Source organism: Apteryx mantelli, chromosome 16 (genome assembly GCF_036417845.1).
Source record: "Apteryx mantelli isolate bAptMan1 chromosome 16, bAptMan1.hap1, whole genome shotgun sequence".
Lineage (NCBI taxonomy): Eukaryota > Metazoa > Chordata > Aves > Apterygiformes > Apterygidae > Apteryx > Apteryx mantelli.
This window is the reverse complement of record NC_089993.1, coordinates 21,915,113-21,933,476: the sequence shown is the minus strand read 5'-3', so window position 1 is coordinate 21,933,476 and position 18,364 is coordinate 21,915,113. Positions and strand designations below refer to the sequence as shown.

The following is an 18,364-nucleotide window of genomic DNA, read 5'->3' as shown; positions in this document are numbered from 1 at the left end:
TTTCTGCTCCTTGCCACCTCAACTTTCCCTCTTCTTTGTCTGCATTTCTCTCTTTCTCTCTTTGTTTCTTTCCACCTCATTTCCCCTGAAGAGTTTTCAACTTCTGAATCAGGTTTTCCTCTGTGGATTCACCTGTGGAGTCTCCCATATCAGGCATCAGGAAGGTCAATGTGAAAACTGCAGTTTTCCCCAAGCTTCTTGCTTGAAAGAGTAGAAAGCAATGTGGGGAAAATGAATCTCTTCTTACAGAAAATTTCAGCATGTCAGGAGTTTAGTCACTTGTCCCTGGCAGCTTATCTTGAAAACAAGGCAGAAAATGGTTTCTGGTAGGCAGCATGTTTCCAGGTATTCCTGGCCTATGTCTGTGCTCTGTGCAGCAGAGATCTCGGTAATGGGAATCGCCAGGGCTGTGTGGGCTTGGGGATGGGGAGTAGGATGTTCAGCTGCTCAGGTGCAGAGCAGACAGCCTCTGCAGGGAGAGCTGCCAGGTCGCTGTGCGCAAGGGGGCTGGCAGCAGCTGCCACCTACCAGACCGCTGTGTTGGCTACTCTCACCAGCCCTGTGCTGTAGTGCCAGACTGAACCCTTAGATCCTCAGGATGCTGGCTCTGGGAGAGCTCAATGTGGGGTAAGGACATCAAGGCCTGTCTTATACTGTCTCTGTGGCCTGGATTGGGCACAGCTTCTCTGGGCAGCAGCATACGGCTGGTGTGGAAGCACCAGGGAAAGGATGGGAATGTTTCTAATATCTCCTGTGACTGGTGAGAATGAGCCTCAGTTTCCTTCTCTCTTGTGTATAGTTCATAAGGGCCTAAAATCCTATGGCAGGTTGCCAAGCTTGGTGTGCTTCCACCTGGGGAGGGACCTCGTGGTGGAGATGAGGGAAGATGGTTTCTTATTTCTCCTTTGATCCTGGTGGCCTGCAGTGCTCAGCATCTGCTGTGTGCAGCCCTATCCTGGGAATGCAATGACCTGTATGCTTGCTCTTCATTGCACCTCTGCCATTAAGAACCAACAGTGTCACACCAGCACCAAAAAACTGAAACAAGCATATCTTTGCTGTGATTTTTTTGCTCAAGCATGAAATTTTTTCACTTCCACATTTGCAGGAGCATTCCAGTGTGGCTGCCTTGGGCTTGCTGCCACTTTCCCCCAGTTCCAGGGCTGCTCAACATCTCTGTCTGTCACTGTTTCCGTTAGAGCCACTGACTCTCCTAGCAGTTAGTTCTCCGTCAGTTAATTTGGTTCATGCACTCAGCTCCATAACGATACTCAGGCTCACTCCATTCAATGGTTGGTACCAGCACAGCACAGCAGCTGGACTGCTGCTGTTGGAGAGCAGTCTGTTTTCAAGAGCCAACCACCCCTTGCACACACAGTGCCTGAGCAGAGGGCAGCCGGAGCAGAGGGGTGTCTGCTTCCCACTTCCCCTCTGTCATGGAGTGAGCTAAGCCAGCAGCTTTTATGGGCTCTGGTCTTGCTCCAGCGAGGCACTGTGATTACAGGATGGACATAAAGTCACAGAAACACTGTCAAGTATGAAGTAAAGAATTTGACTCATAAAAAATATGTCACCTAAGCAAACAGAATAAGAGTTATGACTTTCCCTTCTCCCTTCCTGGAGCCAAGGGGAAAGTGTGTGGCTATAGCACATGCCCAAGGAGCTGAAAGTGGACAAAGAGGAGCATTTTGCTGCCCCCAGAGAGGCCCTTTCAGAGTTATTAGTCATAAGTTTCTATTTAATGTACTGATTAGGGCCAAGACTTGTAGACAGCCACTGACTGTGCATGTGAATTGACTTAAGCATTATTATGTACAACCATCGTCAGCTCAGCTACCCGGGAAGATTGATACGTAGAATGAATCTTCTCAAGCTGTTTCTGAAAAGATTCATGACACTGCAGTGAAAGTGGCTTCCAATGGGAACTTCTGTATACTGATGTCAGCATATATTTTATTCTCCTTGACTACAAGGACTGGTTAGGTTATGAGCCTCCCACTGAAATGGACTGCATACAATTGCCAGATAATTGGTTCTTTTTCTTGTAGGCTGATGAAGTCATGATTCACCCCTGACTCCCCCAAGAGCAGCACAGCACCATGGGTTGCTTAGTTCTCATGGAGCTGAGCTCACTTGCTTTCCCTCCCCCCTGGTGTGGGCAGAGGGGAAGCCCCCAGAACAGAGGTGGGGAGTAGGTCCTGGGTGGGCTTGCTCAGTGAGCAGGCAGTGGGACTGCAGGACTGCACACATTCACCGGGCGCTGGTCCAGGCAAGCTGATGGGGGGGTGATGCAGCAGATTCAGCCACAGGGTGTAATGCTGAAAACGGGCTGCTACGAGCATCGGTCCTTACAGGTGCTGCAGCCCAATTGTCCTGCCCTTGCTTCTGGGACCACATGGCATCTCTCAGCTGTGGCATGTCACAGCTGCTGCTCGTGCCAGTGCTGCTCAGGGCAGAGGACACGTGGACACCTTCACATTCTGCACTGATTATATCCAGCAGCGACAAAGGCTCAGGAGGCCTTGGGAAAAAGCATGCCTCTTTGCTCCTTTTACCCCTCCCCTTGACCTTACTAAGGGGCCAGGCCTTACCCTTCTTCAGACACTGTCCCTCACCCCAACACAGCTCCTCTGTCCCCTCCTAGACCTACCTGATCCTGCAAACGTGTAGCTCTGCTCTGTGATGGCATTTTGCAGTGGGACTGAGCACTGCTGCTGGTTGGAGCTGTCCTGCCTCCTGCTTCTCCACTCCTTGCAGCAACTTCACTCTGTATGACTGGAGTCTGGTGGCAAAGTGGGGCAGGGCAGTGGGGTTGGTGCTGCTGGGAAGGCTGTGCATGTCAGAGAGCAGAGCCCTCTGTGAATGCTGGCACCTTACAGTAGCATGGATGTCTGACATCAGCACCATTTATGTCATCTGTGTTTACACTTGCAGGTTAAAATCTCCTCCTTTGTCTTCCTCTGGAGGACAGAGCTTTCTGTAAAATCTGTTTACTCTTTCTGTGTCCTGAGTGATTTTCCTTGCTGGGGCGAGGGCAATGCTGCGATGCTCTGTAGCTCTGTAGCACTAGTTACCCCTGTAGCTGGTGTTTCCCAGGCAGAGCTGCAGCCAGTCACACTCTTGCCTTTCTCATCCTGCCTGTGTCTGGGAACTGCCGCTTGCCAATTGCATTACTCCCCTGCCCTCCCTGCAGGTAACCTGGACACTCACAGCACTAAAATCAATGGAGCATGTGCTAATTAGCCCCATTCAGAAACCAGTTTGCTGCCCTCAGTTTTGGATCGATGCACTGTCCTAGGGAATCTAGCACCTGGCATGGAAAGTAATGCCCGAACTGCCAGCTCCTGACTTGCATTTGCCACCTGGTGTCATAGTTCTCTTGCCCTCACAACACCGGTCTATGTGCAGGCCCGTTGGGAAGCTCTGAGGGTGCTAGCAGCCCTGAGGAGCTGAGCTGAGAGAGAGCTTTCGCTTACCTCTGTGGAAGGACAGAGAGCCTCTTACTCAGTCTCCTCCTCTAACTAGGACAGCAGGGTAAATAAGACTTCCTTGTCCCAGCACCCCCTTGCTCCCTTGCCCCCTACTGCAGAGTCCCACTGCCCTAGTTCCCCAGGGATGGATGTGGACGCAACTTTTGGAAGAATCTGGGCACCTGGGTACTTGCCCGTTTGGCCTGAGTGCTCTTCTGAGAGCAGCCCTGCTGCCACTTACAGGACAGAGTCAAGATGCAAAAGAATACTCGTTATTCTTCAGAATAAGTCAATGGCTTGCAAGTACAGGTACTGGTAAATGTTTTGTGAACATTTTGTTTTTGTTTTTTTCCTCCCAGACACATAAAATCTTCTAATAAATGCAAATTTAAAAAACAGTTATTAATTGGTGTTAAAATGCCAATGCAAACTCCATCAGAATTCCAATTACCAGGGACCATGGGCAGTGTTTGCTGTATTAGTCAGAATATATGTCTTTTCAGGTGAATAGAAACAGCTTGCTGAATGCCTGATTTTTGTCCCTTTGAGTAGCCATATTTATATCAGCTTTTTGGAAACCTTTTTTTTATTACTGCAGCTTGAAAGAATCCAGCTTTAATAGGTTACAATGAAAATGTAAATGTTATGTTTATTAAGCAGTCTGCTAGGTCTGTTTGTTAATGTAACTGTAAATAATTGTCAGATACACGGGCAAGGTATGTTATCTTGCTTACTGGCATGATTTTTTTTATTAGGTATAAAGCAGGCAAAGGAAATGAAAAGTCCCAGGAGATCCATGTGAATGAAACCACCTTAAGTTGTGTTACTGCTGCTGTAACTTCTTGCATGGTGCCCTACTAGGGTACATGCAGATTTGCTGCAGTGATCACCACCTGGGTGCCCCATCAGGATTGGCAAGTTCTCCTGAGGGTTGCCAGCTTTCCAAGGTGCATAGGCTGTAAATAGCAGCTTTCTGGCCATCAAGTCACCTCATTACACAATTGTCCTTGCCCTCAGTCTTTGGGAATCAAACCCAAATCTGCAGCCCTGCCCACAGGTTTTGCAGCGTGTGGGGAGTATGGTGAGGCAATCTTTGTTGGTGTCACCTGCAGCCTGTGAGCTGTGCTCTGTTGGGAGAGCAATGCTGATTTAAACCACTGCAAGTCTGACCCTACACGGTTGTTACTACGGTGAGGAGGCTCTTGAGTTATCTGAGGCAAGGTCAGCTGTCCCCAGAGAAATGCCTGTCTGCCTGGGTGGAGATCTGCAAAACCCAGAGGGCATGAACTCCTGCCTGCCTTGTGCATGGGCTGCAGCAGCCTCCAGCTCTCAGCATTGCACGTCTCCTACACAGGGAGTGACTAGACTGGGAAATGTGCCAAAGCCTGGCCCATTTCCTGCATCTATGCTGACTTGGTTCGCTATGCTGCTTCAAGTCAGGAGCACAACAGTGCAGGATCCCTTGGCTCTCCTGGGCTTTGCTCCCCAGCATAGTACCAGGTCTGCTTGCCAGCAGAGTAGCTTGTCTGATTAGCCCCTTCCTCACTGTATCTCCTGGCTAGCTGGAGTGGACTGAACTCACCAGGGAGTGTGGGGCTGTCCCAGCTGATAGGCGAGCACCTGCAGCACCACATGTGCTTCTAGCAGGACCTGGGTTACTGGTGGAAAATCTCTGTGGCCCCTTGGGGAGCTCAACTGCATGCACACTTTAGCTTCCAATCCTTAAATGGTGTGTGCCCCTATGTTCTGTTTTACTGGCAGTTTTAAAATGCATTTCACCAAGAAATACAAGAAGATAAATAAGAGCACATGTGTAAGCATAAGAGCAAGGCTGCAACCTGCACACCCATGAGCACCTGGTACAGTCCAGGCCTTGGGCTGTACTTTGTCCTGCTCACAAGGAGCGCAGCAGGCACAGGCAGCATTGCAGGGTTTTGCTTCAGGGGAACATGGATGAAATTAATGTTTTTTAATGATTCCCATTTTTCTAACCAATTAATTTTCAAGAGACTTAGAAATGAAGCTGAATTAATCAAACTGCATGGAAAAGGAATATTAAGGAAGTGACTCTGACAAGGGAAGGATTTCCTTCATGGACCTGTCATAACCTCACTGCAGAGCTGGACAGCTACATGCTGGACACAGGACTCTTCTTGCAAAGCTGGGAGTGATTTTGCATGCATCTGAGGTGATTCTTCATAATTTTTGTAATGGTTATGACACATAAAACTAAGGGCAACATAGACAAGGACTCCTCTTCTGGTGTCTGGAGATGTGGTCAGACCTGCCTTTGGTGCCACACACTTGGGGCACTGTAGAGCTGCTTCAGCAGTGCTGCGTCCTCTGGGGCAGGCAGCTTGTGGCCAGCACCTCCAGCAGCCCCTTGCCTCTCTTCCTCCCAGCCACAAGTGTTCGAGCTGCTGCCTGTGTCTTGTCAGGTCTTGAGGTCTGCTGGCTTGCCACGGCCACGTGTTGCATGTGGAGTTCCTCAGCTTTATGATGGGATATTTACGGTGTTCCCAGAGGGCCAGCTTTGGAAGCAGCGAGCTGCCAGGACAGGATGGGACAATGTGAGGATTGGAGCTTGTGGCGCAGAACCCATGGTTGGCTGGCACCCTGGTCTGCAGCCCCCTGGAGAGGAGCCAGCCCTCCTGGCTGGGTGTACTGTCATTTTTCAGGCAGAAAGGAGAGAACAGGGATATTAAAAACATTTCCTCATTGAATGGAGATATTAAACACTGTCTAACTGTTTATGGAGTAGATTATGCACTTGGTTTAGCAGCTCATAGAGGTTAGGCTTGTGGTGCTCAGGGGACTGGTCCCCACCTCCCACACTCTTATTTCAAGCAGAGAGGAGCCATTCTGCGCTGAAAACCCTGTACAGAAAGAGGCAGCGAGGGTGTGGTGCCTCATGTGCAGCAGCAGGCAGGCAGAGGATGACCTTGTCTGCAGCAGAACAGCCTAAGACAGATGAGATGGTGATTCAGTGATCCATACTGGTGTAGATCATCTGAAATCTGGATAAGATTTGAATTGCAAGAAACATGTCCTGTTTCCTTGGCTGGGTATACAGCTCCTGGAGTGTCATTCTGAAAGATGATGTCTGGTGAGAGTCACCCCAATGAAGCTGGTGCATCCAGTAATGGATAGATAGGTGCAGGAGAGACTTTAGCCAGGAGTTTGGTGTGTAGTGTTCCTCATGGAAGTGCTAGCTGAGAGCTACATGAAGTAGGATGCTATCCACTACTGACAAATGCAGAGCAAGGCCCACTAGAAGAAACAATCTGAATTACTCATATATCTTACAGGATCTAAATAAGTGCAGCTGCTCAGGAAACAGAACTGGACATTGTTGCAGGGAAGTCGAGGAAACCTTCTATTCAGTGTGCAGCAGCAGTCAAAATACCAAACATTGTGTAAGAATGCACAGGGAATGTGGTAAGGAATAATATTTGGAGTGTCACATCTTCATGTAAATGGTTCCTCCGCTCTTGCTTTGCATAAGATCTGAGTCCTTGGTTATTTCCCTCTCCAAAAGGCACTGTGGGTAGAGAGGACAGGGAGAGATAGACATCAAAACTGATGCAAGATGAATGTGTTTTTGGGAAGGGCTGACTTGGGCAGGGACTAGTATAAAAGGGAACATGAGAGAAATGACAAACATTTCTGCTGAGAGGATATAGTGTCCTAGTATCACAACACAACAAGATGTCGGTACTGTATTTTGAAGGTTTATCCTAGATACACTGTCTAAAGAAAAATTGGCCTCTGAAAGGCATCAGTTATTCAGAAGCAATGAAATCTGCTCTAGGAACTTAAAACTTTTGCAAACTGCTGTCCAAACATTGTCTGTTCCATCATGACATGTAGCCAGTTTGTCTCATGCTCTTCATCCTTCTCATCTGCCATCAAATTGAAAACTTCTCATAGCTATGGAAAAAAAAGCCTCAACACCTTTTCTACATGGAGTCCATGGTTCCTCCAGGCATTTGTAATTCCCATGATACATCGGCAAGAATTAGGAAGCCAAAGTACACTTTAACTTGGTTTGGCCAGGTGGTTTCTATTCCTGGACTTTGTTTCTTTCATTCTCTGCATAGGCCTCCTGCCTCTCCCTGTCTCTCAGTACAATGTGGAGAAGCTACTTCGGAAGAAAGAGCTCAAATGTTACCTTCAGAATGTCATTTTGAGCATCCCATCCTGCTTCTGCCTATTTGTGGGTAACATCCTGGCATGGTCTGTAAGGAACTGATGTGATGTCATGTGATGAAAAGTGGATGCTCATTGCATCTTTCTTGCTTCTTGAGGAAACTCAGTCTTTCTAAAGAGAGTTAGTCATCAGCCCTGGTTTGCTGTACAGCAAGCCTGTGCTTCATCTTGCCCAGCTTTTGTGAGGTAAAATTTGGGCATCCGTCAGTAATTACTGGAAAGGGACAGATATCTCCAGGGCTACTGATCCCACCTCTGTGCATCCATCACATTAGGAACATGCACTGTTGCCTCAGATTGGACACTTACCTTCTACATGGGTAGGGAGGAGGTAAGATGAATTGCACTCTGGCACTGTGGCCTCTGCATTATAAGACAAACTCTGAAGAATAATCAAGAAAACTCTTAAGAGCAAATTGTAATATCCTATTCAAAACCAGATTTGTACAAAGTTGATACCATTTCTTTGTCACAGCAAGATGCCTCATTTTCAGTATTATGAATCACTTTTATGACATCACCAGCAAAAATTGCACTCATTTTTTCATCATCTTGCATGATGAACACAGAATATCCCTTTCAGGAAACCATCAGTCCTAATCTCAGTCTGATTCCTGGTGAGGATGCCAAACAAGTCCTGATTAACGAAAGGAACCTCCTCGTCTTTCTTTCCAGCTGAGGATGGTCTTTGGCAGTAGATATTGTCACTGCAGTACACTATTAGTTTGCATATTCAGAGGGTGTATGTGTGCTTTCAACAGGAAATGAAAGAGATAAAGTTACCTCTATTACAGTATAAGATGTGTCTCACTAGAAGCAAATGTGAACATGGAACCTCTTCAGGATAATTCTGCAAATGATTTGGAGTTCATTTGCACCACATGTCCTTTCTGGTAGAGAAGCAATGTTTTTCGTGTTAAATTACCTTTTTTAAAAATAATTATATATATATGCCTGTATGACAGTGCCATAAAGAAGCACAGTTAGAGAAGAGCTAGTTCTTGAGTTACAGCATACAAAATTGCCCTATACGTATGGATGAGAGTTAAAATAGAATTTCTGTATTACTGTATGTTCTTGCACCCAAGGGTTTGTGCTGCATTAACTGGAGGAGGAGCATTGAGTAGGTGGAGAGACAGGAAGGATGAATTTGCAGGTGTATGAACCCTGTGGTGTCCAAACTGGTCTTTAGAGACAGGTCTTGGGCTGATCCGGTCTGGTGATCCTTGTGAAAATGGTTCTGAGATTGAAAGCAGGTCTTAACCAATGGAGATAAGTGGGTTCATGATGTGTTGGGCTGTAATGAGAGGCTGTCCAGTGCCCAGGTTACCCAGAGAGTGAGAGCTCAGGGAAGTCAGCAGGGAGAGGAGTGAGCTCCTGTCTCCTTCAAGTGTGCCAGTTTCCAGAGCTCAAATGAAGGTCTCCGTAACAAGAAGGGGGAGAAGGGAGCAGAGAGAGAGACTCTTCAGTGGGAATTTGGAAAGGTTTCAGTGTTCTGTCGTTGGTATTTGATTAATAGATAGTCTATAATCCTAAAATAGAGAGGTGTCCTTTCCTCCACTCATGTCAAAATAGACTGTTTTAAATAAATCAAGAATTAATAATGTTCTTTAATATTAAAGGTCACCAAGAAAGTATAGTCAAATGCTTTGAACAATGAATCCCCTGGGAGACTAGGAACAAGGGATTTTAAAAGAACTGGAAGAACAGAAAAGCAGTGTTAACTGTGCAAGAGAAATCCTTGGCTCACTGTGTGGTCCTTGGAAGGTCTGGCTGTGCTGCTGGTCCATAACCATGCCAGCTTGGAAATGTTGGCTCGAGCAGATGAATCTCTGTTCCCATGAAGTTCTGCAGCAGCGGAGACCGGGTTTCCCCAAGACCAGGTGCTCCAAGTGCTGTGCTTTGGGAGGGATAGCTTTGCACCTGCAAGAAGGCCAGGCTGCTGGGGCACCTCCTTCTCTGGTCTCTGAGGGGCAGGGTGTTCAGGAAAAGAGCAAGGTGATTATCATGCCTGGTGGTTAGAATCCCATCAGCAGGGTTGGGGAGTGACTGGAGTCAAGGCTGTAGCAGGGACTCCAACAAGGGGTGAGCTGTGAGGACCCAAGTCTCCCTCGCCCACCCTAGGCACCCCAAGGTGCCAGGAGGCAGCACCAGTCCCTCAAAAATGGAACCGGTGTCTGAGCCCTGAGACTTAGAGCACAGAGATAACTCTATCCATGCCCTGTCTGTCTCCCTTCTCTGCACTGCGTCATTTGTAAGTCTCTGGGGGCAACACTGGTGTTTCCTCTTGTTTCCGTTGCACCCTGCAGTTTTCCCTTGAGCTGGGTAGCTTGAGCCACAGCCAGGTGCTTCTCTATCTGCAAGTCCTCTGCCTGCAGCAGACATTGGCCACACAGCAGCCCTTCTGGGAGCATGCAAAGAGGTTGCCTAGCAGGCAGGGTGAGCAGGCCAGCTCAGAGTCCTGCCTACTCTCTCACATGGTCCTGCGGAAGACTACTGGAAGTTGATCTGGAAGGGATGCTGGAGGACGTGCTTGCTCTGGTGAATGAACAGTCAGTCAAGCTACCCCAGGGGATGAGCAGCACACAGATGCCCCAGACTGCTGGGTCTGAGCTTACAGACTCATGTGACACTGGCCCCAAGGTGTTGGTCTTGAGAGCAGGGAGCGTGAGGTTTGACTGCAAGTGGTTTCCCAGGCTGGGCTTTCCTTCCCTCTCAGCTCTGCTCATACTCCTGTTGCAGGATAGTGTGGGCATCACAGCCAGGACCCTCCATGCCCCATTTTGACCGCCCATTGTGGGGGAGGGAAAACCAGTAGCTTGGAGTCAGCACCTGCCTGGGTTCAGCCTTAGAGAGAAGCTTTTGTTTCCAGGCAGGACAGGGTGTGCTGGGTGTCAGCGCGTGTGCAGAGCGATGCTCTGCTCTGCAGCCATGTGGCATCTGGCTTAACCCTGTGCACAGGCAGTGCAGCAGAAGACTAAGGCAGATGGACAGGTGGGAATGCTCTGTGTGGTCTTGCAATTGCATGTATAGAAATCTGCATTTTGGGGGGAAGAGGTAAAACCAGCAGTAAGATTTCTCTCAGGATTGTTGTAATGTGCTAAATTTAGTTATTGAATTACACCTACCTGAGGATTTTCTGGAAGAAGAAAGGCAGATAGGAGGTTGGGTCTCTGAAAGGCTTGTTCATCTTGTTCATCTTTTCATAACCTCATTAATACTTAGTGTGTATTTCCTGCTCTTCATTACACAGAAAGTATCAAAAATATTACAAGTTGCTTTGTTAGAGAGTTTATCATTTATCCATCTAGAACCACCAATAAGCCTTACATTGTTCCCGGAGTTTCCCTTCCCTATGGTCACAGGGAGAGAGAATCACTTGACCTCTGCAGTTCTATAACTTGACAACCATTACAATGCAGTCACCTGTGTTTTCCCAGCTGGAGATATCTGTTGTCATGAACTCAGGGTTATACAAGTGCTCCCTAGGGGGGATCACTGGAAAACAGAGATTTATTCGTGTGGCAATAATTGAGCAGCTCATTTTATTCCAGTAAGGATCTTTCAACGACAATCAATTTCACATGCCTTCATAAATAATGGAGGTCAGGAGAGCACTGTGAGTGCTTCAGCAAGCTCTGTTGACAATGTTAAAATGGCATAAACAGCAGAGAGATGCAGCTCTGCATGAGTGGGTGTACATTAATGCTTGTTTAGAAGAGTTTGATTGGCAGACCTAGTTCTTTTAGGATTTTTTTTGATGGAAAATGCTTCAAATTTCCGCAGTTTTAGTAATTAGGGTGGATTGTCTAATTTCCTGGACACACTGTAATAGCAGGACAATTCAGCTCCCAGGGCAGTGCAGTGGGAAAGGCAGTGTGTTGCTTCCACTTACACTATGCAGCCGAGTACCTGCCCTCATTTCCCCAGGAGGTTAATACTTCATCCCTGTGGATTTTTTTTTTAAAACCTAGGTGCTTTAACTAGACCAGCGTGTATTCTGCAAGTGGTCAGCCCTGAGGCAACAGTAAAACCTGCAGAAATCAATGAAGTGCACCAAAATACAATTCCAAAATCTAATTCCAGCTGCCCCTCAGAATCACCTTTCCAGGCCAGGCATTGCTCACATTCACTTCTAGAAAAGCGAATTTTATTTCCAATTTTTCTACCTTTGTCTTCCAGGTGTTGAATCCGATTAGATGATATTTAGTTATCTCATATGTTATCCTTGTGTGAGAGTTTACGGGCTGTTATCAAGTCACCTTTTTAATTCCCTTTGATCTAGTGAGCAACTTCAGTCTTCCACTGCAAAGCAGGTTTTGCAGATGTGAAATCATTCTTGCAGCTGTTCTTTGAGCCCCTTTCAGTTTTTAAATATCTGGTCTTATCAAATATCTCATCAGTGTGGATAAGTATCTGGAGGGAGGGTGTCAAGAGGATGGGGTCAGACTCTCCTCAGTGGTGCCCAGCGATAGGACAAGAGGCAACGGGCCCAACCTGAAACACAGGAAGTTCCATCTGAATATAAGGAAAAGCTTCTTTTCTGTGAGGGGGACAGAGCACTGGATCAGGTTGCCCAGAGAGGTTGTGGAGTCTCCTTCCTTGGAGATATTCAAAAGCCACCTGAACGTGGTCCTGGTCAACGTGCTCTAGGTGACCCTGCTTGAGCAGGGTGTTGGACCAGATGATCTCCAGAGGTCCCTTCCAACCTCAACCATTTTGTGATTCTGTGATTCTGTGGTAGAAATCTCTGTGTCTACTTCCTGGAGGTTTTCTGTATCCATGGCCCAGCTGGCAATATTTTTGCCTACTGGAGGTGTCTCCCTGAAACATGGCAGGCACTGCAAATGCTGAGAGTGCAGAAGAGCCACAGATGAGTCTCCCTGCTAAGGCTTCCTCCTTGTGCTGCTGGTATGCGGAGCTCCAGCATATAAAACATGGAAATAATTAAGTGGATTAATTAGTTAATGTTTGTACAGGTCCTGGAAAATACAAAGCACTATATAATTGCTAAGTACAGTAGATTAATTAGTTAATGTTTACACAATGCTTTGTAAATATAAAGGCAGCACAGCAGTGCTAAGTGTTATTATTAATTGCATTTTCACTATTTGCAAGATTCATTACAGGCAACAACAACACCAAGTGTTTAGTTTTCCAGTTTTGCTGAGTGCATACTGGCTCAAAAACTCCGCAGGAGTGAATGACGTGCAGGTCTCACCAAGGGCTTTGGGAAGCAGCACTGGGATGTGACCTGACTGTGCCTGTCTTCTGAGGACTGTTGCCTTCTCCCCCAAGAAGCATGGGCCAGGGCTGCAGAGAGGGTGAGTGACATGCTCACGACCATGAAGCAAGTCAGAGGCAGGGCTGATTTTAGGGCTGAGGTGCCTGTGGTTTGAAACTATACATCAGCTGGCCTCGCCTGGCCTCACTGCTCTGTCACTGTAGGTGGGCTGCTGGGGCTGGTCTTTCCTCAGCTGACTGCCTGCCCTCGTGGCGTACTGTGTGGGAAGGAGCCCCGCCTGTTGCTGCTCTGCTGGTTCTAGTGAGCCAGTGATGGTCTGCATGAAGGTAGGCACCTTCCTCTCCTTCTCAACTGCAGGAGCTGGGCAGAACTACTAGCATCACTCTATTGAGCCCTCTCTTCTCCTCACCAGCCCCCTGTCTCCAGCTCCTCTCTCTCATCCACACAAAGGATTTAAAAGACTTTTAAAGCAGAAATGAAAAAGCACACCCATGAGAGCTGATCCCTTCAAGGTGTCTGTAAACAGGACAGTTCAGATATGGACTTGCCATTGAGCACCACAGCTGTGCACAGAAGGAAACAACAGGGCTTGCAGCTGCCCTGCATTGCTTGGCTCATTGCTTGGACCCCTCCGTGATGCAGCAGTGCTGCCTAACCAGGAGAAGAGATGGCAGAGGAGAGAGTCAGCTGCCCATGTCCAAAACCTGGCAGGCACTGGTATTCATGGGTTTGTTTCTTTTTGTATTTTTGCTTTTATTTGAAACACCCTTTCTCCAAACAGAAGGAGTTGCTGGATGCTAAGAGCGGGTGATGGTTGAGAAGTGAGAAGCTCTGTGGATCCCTCACATTGATAGGGGTGTTTGGGTCAGCTCCAAGGGATGCCTTGGGCCATGTCCTGTCTGTGTGGTCCCAGTTCTGGCTGCGGTGGCCACCTTGTGCCTTGTCCTGTCTATGAAGTCTGTTCTCCTCTGGCCAGTGCAGCTACCTGGGATATGCTGTGAGATATGTTTCTTTGGGAGCAGGATCAGCTGCGGCCCACAGGTCAACTTTCCGGGGATAAAGGGCTGGAACTGGCTGGTGCCAAGCCTGTGAAGGGAGTCCTCTTGAGCCGTGTTACTGGGGGTCTCTGGGAGGATCAGTCCATATCTGTAGTTCAAGCATTGTTACACTACGAATATTTGCAGAATAAGATTCAGAGGTGACTGGCTGGACTCCAAGCCTCCAGCTACTGTTTGGTGGAGAGAGTTCTTATGTCCTGTGGAGAGGTAACACATAAGGCAGTACAGCACTTGTGCTTGGCCTGTATCTGACTCCTGTGTCCAGAAACTCCAGTTTTGGACCAATGCAGAGCTGGGCTCCTCAGCTGGTGCAGAGCATGCAGCCCTGCAGATGAAGATCAACATCCTCCTTTGAAACAAAGTAATTTGGTCTAGACCTTGGCTGCCTTCTGTGTCAGAATGCAAGGCTGACACTCTGAGCAGGACCTGTGTATGCGCCTTTCAGTGTTATCAAAAATAGGCTGTAAAATGTTTGTGCATGCCCTGCTGAAAATGCTTTCAAGCATGCAACACATGCCACCCGCAAATTCTCATCATTTTTACATATTTCTTTGCATTGTTCCCCCCAAACACCTATTTTCTAATGCTGTGATGTCTTTTCTGACTAGAGGAATGAGCAGGAATTAGTGCCAAGAGTTTAGTGTTTGAACTATGACTGGAAAAAACAAGATACTGATGTGGTGTTTGCACTACTTTTCTGCTGACAAATTAGCAAAAGCTAGTGTTCTTGAGATGCAGCAGCACAGGCAGGTGTTGTTAGACGCCTTGGAACGGCACAAGGGAAACCACAGATGTAACGGGAAATTAACTGTTGTGGTGAGATGAAAGAAACACTGGAGAGGCTGAGCAAGCCAAAGATGAATGTGAAATAGTCTAATGCTTCTTCTAGAGATACCTTTGGGGAATGACAATAGTTTTGACAGGCCTGAGCATGCAAAATGGCTCTGTCACGCACTCTGCTATTTCTTCAGATAGTGTAACGTGCATGTTCCAGCCTAACTTTGAGCTGTGCCTCAGTCACCTGCATCACTGCCTCCTATCCATGGTGTTGGTCTGGCCTCCCTGAGATGGAGCTGCTCAGCAGACCCTCACTTCTGTGTTACAGAAGCCTCTTTCTAGGAGGTGGTGTACTCTTGCTGTGCACCGTTCAACTGGTGAAGAACTAATTTGATGAAAGAAGTTCCTAATCCCATCACCCCTTTAAGTACACAAAATGTGTGTTATTGAATCAAAGGAAGATAGTTAGAGCGCTGAAATGAGCCTGCAAACATGGTTTGTTAAAGTTCGGTTCTCAATGCTTGTGGACTGACTAGCCCATGGGGAGGGATGCCTGTGCAAGGCCTTCTCTGTGCAGGCTCATTTGACTGCTTCTCTGATACAGTAACCCTTTTTCTGCAACTGGTGGGCTGGCACTACAGGACTTTACAAAATGCTCACTTACTGTTGCAGAGAAAGTGATGTTCAGTGGGAAGGGGAAGGAGCAGCTAATGGAGTCAGCATGCAGTGTTTATTCTTTTTCAGGGTCCCGTCCTGTGCAGCACTCTGTCTGCCAGCTCTCTTTTCCCCAAACTGCCCCTTGGTGTCACACTGTTCCTGGGAGGAGGTGGGAGCAGGAGAGTTGTACAGTCCTATCAGGTTCTGCCTATCATCCCAGACTGGATGCCTGTAGGCCTGGAGGTGGCAGGACTTGTCTGCTGGGCTTAAAAACTGCAAAGGACATGTCTTTTGGGCCATCTCCCCACAGGGAATTCCTGGTGCTCTGGGTAGGAGGACTGGCGTGAAGTTGTTCGTGTGCCATCCTCCCTGAGAGTGTGAGTGCAGGTGCTGGGAAGGATGCTGTCCTCCAGGCCAGTTTTACACGCCATGGAGGGAAGTGGGAGAGCTGACCTCCCATTGCGCATGCTTGTCCCGTGACTTTCCAGGTCACAAAGAGAAGGTAACAAGCATAGTGCCAGTATTGCATGATATACAGGTATTTGTCTGGCTGTTCAGTGCGAACAGCGTACTTAAAGCTTGAAACAAACCACAGGAAACTGGTGACCTTAATAGAAGATCCCTGAACAATCTCAGCTGGAAATTCCAGGGGAACAAAAGGACTTGCATTGTGTCAGCGTCTATTACTGCTTCTCTGTTTCCTCCAGACTCATCTGGATAGTGCTAAGGCTAGTTTTCAGCATAATGATACATTGGGATGAATGCATCCTGGTTTGGACATTGAGAGAGGATGTGCTAGGGCCAGGCATAGGCTGGAGCAGAGTGGCAGGGGTGTAACAGCACCAGCCTTACAGCAGGCTCCACTGGATTGCTGCACAGTGATCCCAGTGCTGCTTGCATGCTTGTTACTTGGAAGACAGCATGAACTGTTTCTTTTGGGCTCCAAGAAGCTCTACTTTTGGCTTGCATTCTGGGGTGGTTTGTGTATGCAGTTTGGCTATTTGGGCATGGAAGACTTCCTGTTACTGCCTGATGCAGTCAGCTATATATTAATGTAAACACACTTTGTACTGGCAGAGAGCCCAACATGAAAACAGCAGTTGCTGTCTCATTTGTCTCTTTTAGCTGTCTGTGGCAGCTGTTAGGAAGGGCACACTTCTGCACTTGTTTATCATTTAGATGCAGCTTTTCCTGTGCAAATATGCATTATGTGAAACCTTTTAATACATGTATTTCCTGTGGACCAGTGTAAATAGCCTGAAGAAGGCAGAAACAACTCCTAGGAACTCTTATGACTTCTTTCTTTACTTACAGTTTACTGCAGTAGGAAATCCATACCACTCGCTGTCACTAATAAGTACTGCAAAAAATTAAGAGCTGCCTTTCATCTTTCCAATTTTCTTTACCCCGTTTTGCCGATGGAGCTCAAGCCCAGTTCTGCAGTCCTTGTATTGTGCCTAGAATAATTTCTTCAGAGATTCTTATGTTTTTTAAATAGCGAAGGAGGCAAATTATTAATCAGCCTTTCATTAACTTTTTTTTTTTTTCATTCCCTGTCCTTCAAAAATGCCTGGTATTTCCAGCAGGATCCAAATTTTTTTTAAACCTGGCAGGCTTGCGAGTTTGCCACACAACCACCTCTGACAAGGACATGGCAACCTCAGTGTACTCCTTCTCTGCAGAAAAACGGAGATATGAAGCTAACTCTGTATTTATTAGCGGGTGGAATCTTCTCTGATCTGTACATTTATTTGGGTAAATAATGAGAGCAGGATTTCCCGTGCTTGTTCAACAAGTTAATTCAATTTGAACTCTGTCTCCCAGACATATGCTCCTGCACTGTTTATAACACTCTGGGTTGGTAAAAAGAAGGCACTCTTCTTCCAGGCTTATAAATGTGACTGAGGGAAGGTAGGGAGAGGGCGTATTTGTCACTCTACTGGATACTGGCTCACAAATGCTGCAAACCTGATGTTTTTCAGCAGAAGCAATTGGGGGGGCATGTTTGTTAATCACACCCCTTCTTGAACAGGCTGGAGTGGCAGGCAAGCCAGGAGACTTGGTGGGTTGAGCCAGTGGCCATGTAACCAAACAGCTTTAGAGACGAGACACCAGGGCTATGTCATAGCACTACCATGCGGACTGCCATCTGGGTGCAGGAGCACAAAACCTCAGAAGCAGAATCTAGCTGTATGCGAATGGTTCATCTGGGAGCCATGCGCTGCTGTTGCTCCAGCTGTCTCCCTCCAGGCACCTCTGTACCTGGAGGCATAACATGAGCCGTTCCTGGCCTTCAGCCAATGAGGCTCTGGGCACTAAACAGCAGCAGGAGCAAAGTTACTTTGCTGAGGATTTGAGGAACGATGCTCAGGTGATGCTGAGCAAATCTGTGCTGTAGGGGTCAGCATCTGACCCCACATTGGCGCCTCCTTCACAAGGAAGCGGGGAGCTGCCCTTGCAGGCGAGGCCAGTGCCAATGCATGCATCCTCGCGGGAGGAGGCACAGGGGTGTGCCTGATGCTGCTGTTGAGTAACTGGGAAACGAACAGGGACAAGGGGGCAGAGAGCTCTAGAGCATTGCTCTTGCAAGGCCCTGGTGAGCACAGCTGGGCCCTGCTGGAGAGAGCACCCTGTGCCTGGCGGCCCTTTGCATGTCCCTCCAGGGATGGTTGGCATCAGTCTGCTCCTTGTGTGTGGTGTCTCGGAGCAGTGGGATGTGGGTTGTGTGGGAATTGTGTCCAGCTCACGCGGCAGTCCAGCAGGCATTGCCAACCTCACTGTCCTGCTAGGAGGGCTGTGTCTCATTGCAGCCATCCTTGCCACATGGTGGTCTGTGCTTGTCTGTTGACTCTGTGCTTGTGGGACCATAATGTTTACTTTCCGTCAGCACCTGCTGGAGGGCTTTGTGAAATAGCCAGGACATGAAAGCACAGAATTTGCCTGTTAAC

General features: G+C 47.7%; 1 long non-coding RNA gene across 2 annotated transcripts in view; it reads left to right on the top strand.

The window, feature by feature from the left end:
• LOC136993517 (uncharacterized) overlaps positions 1-18,364 on the top strand; it is a 149,181-nt gene that overhangs the window by 76,582 nt on the left and 54,235 nt on the right. The window lies entirely within an intron of this gene.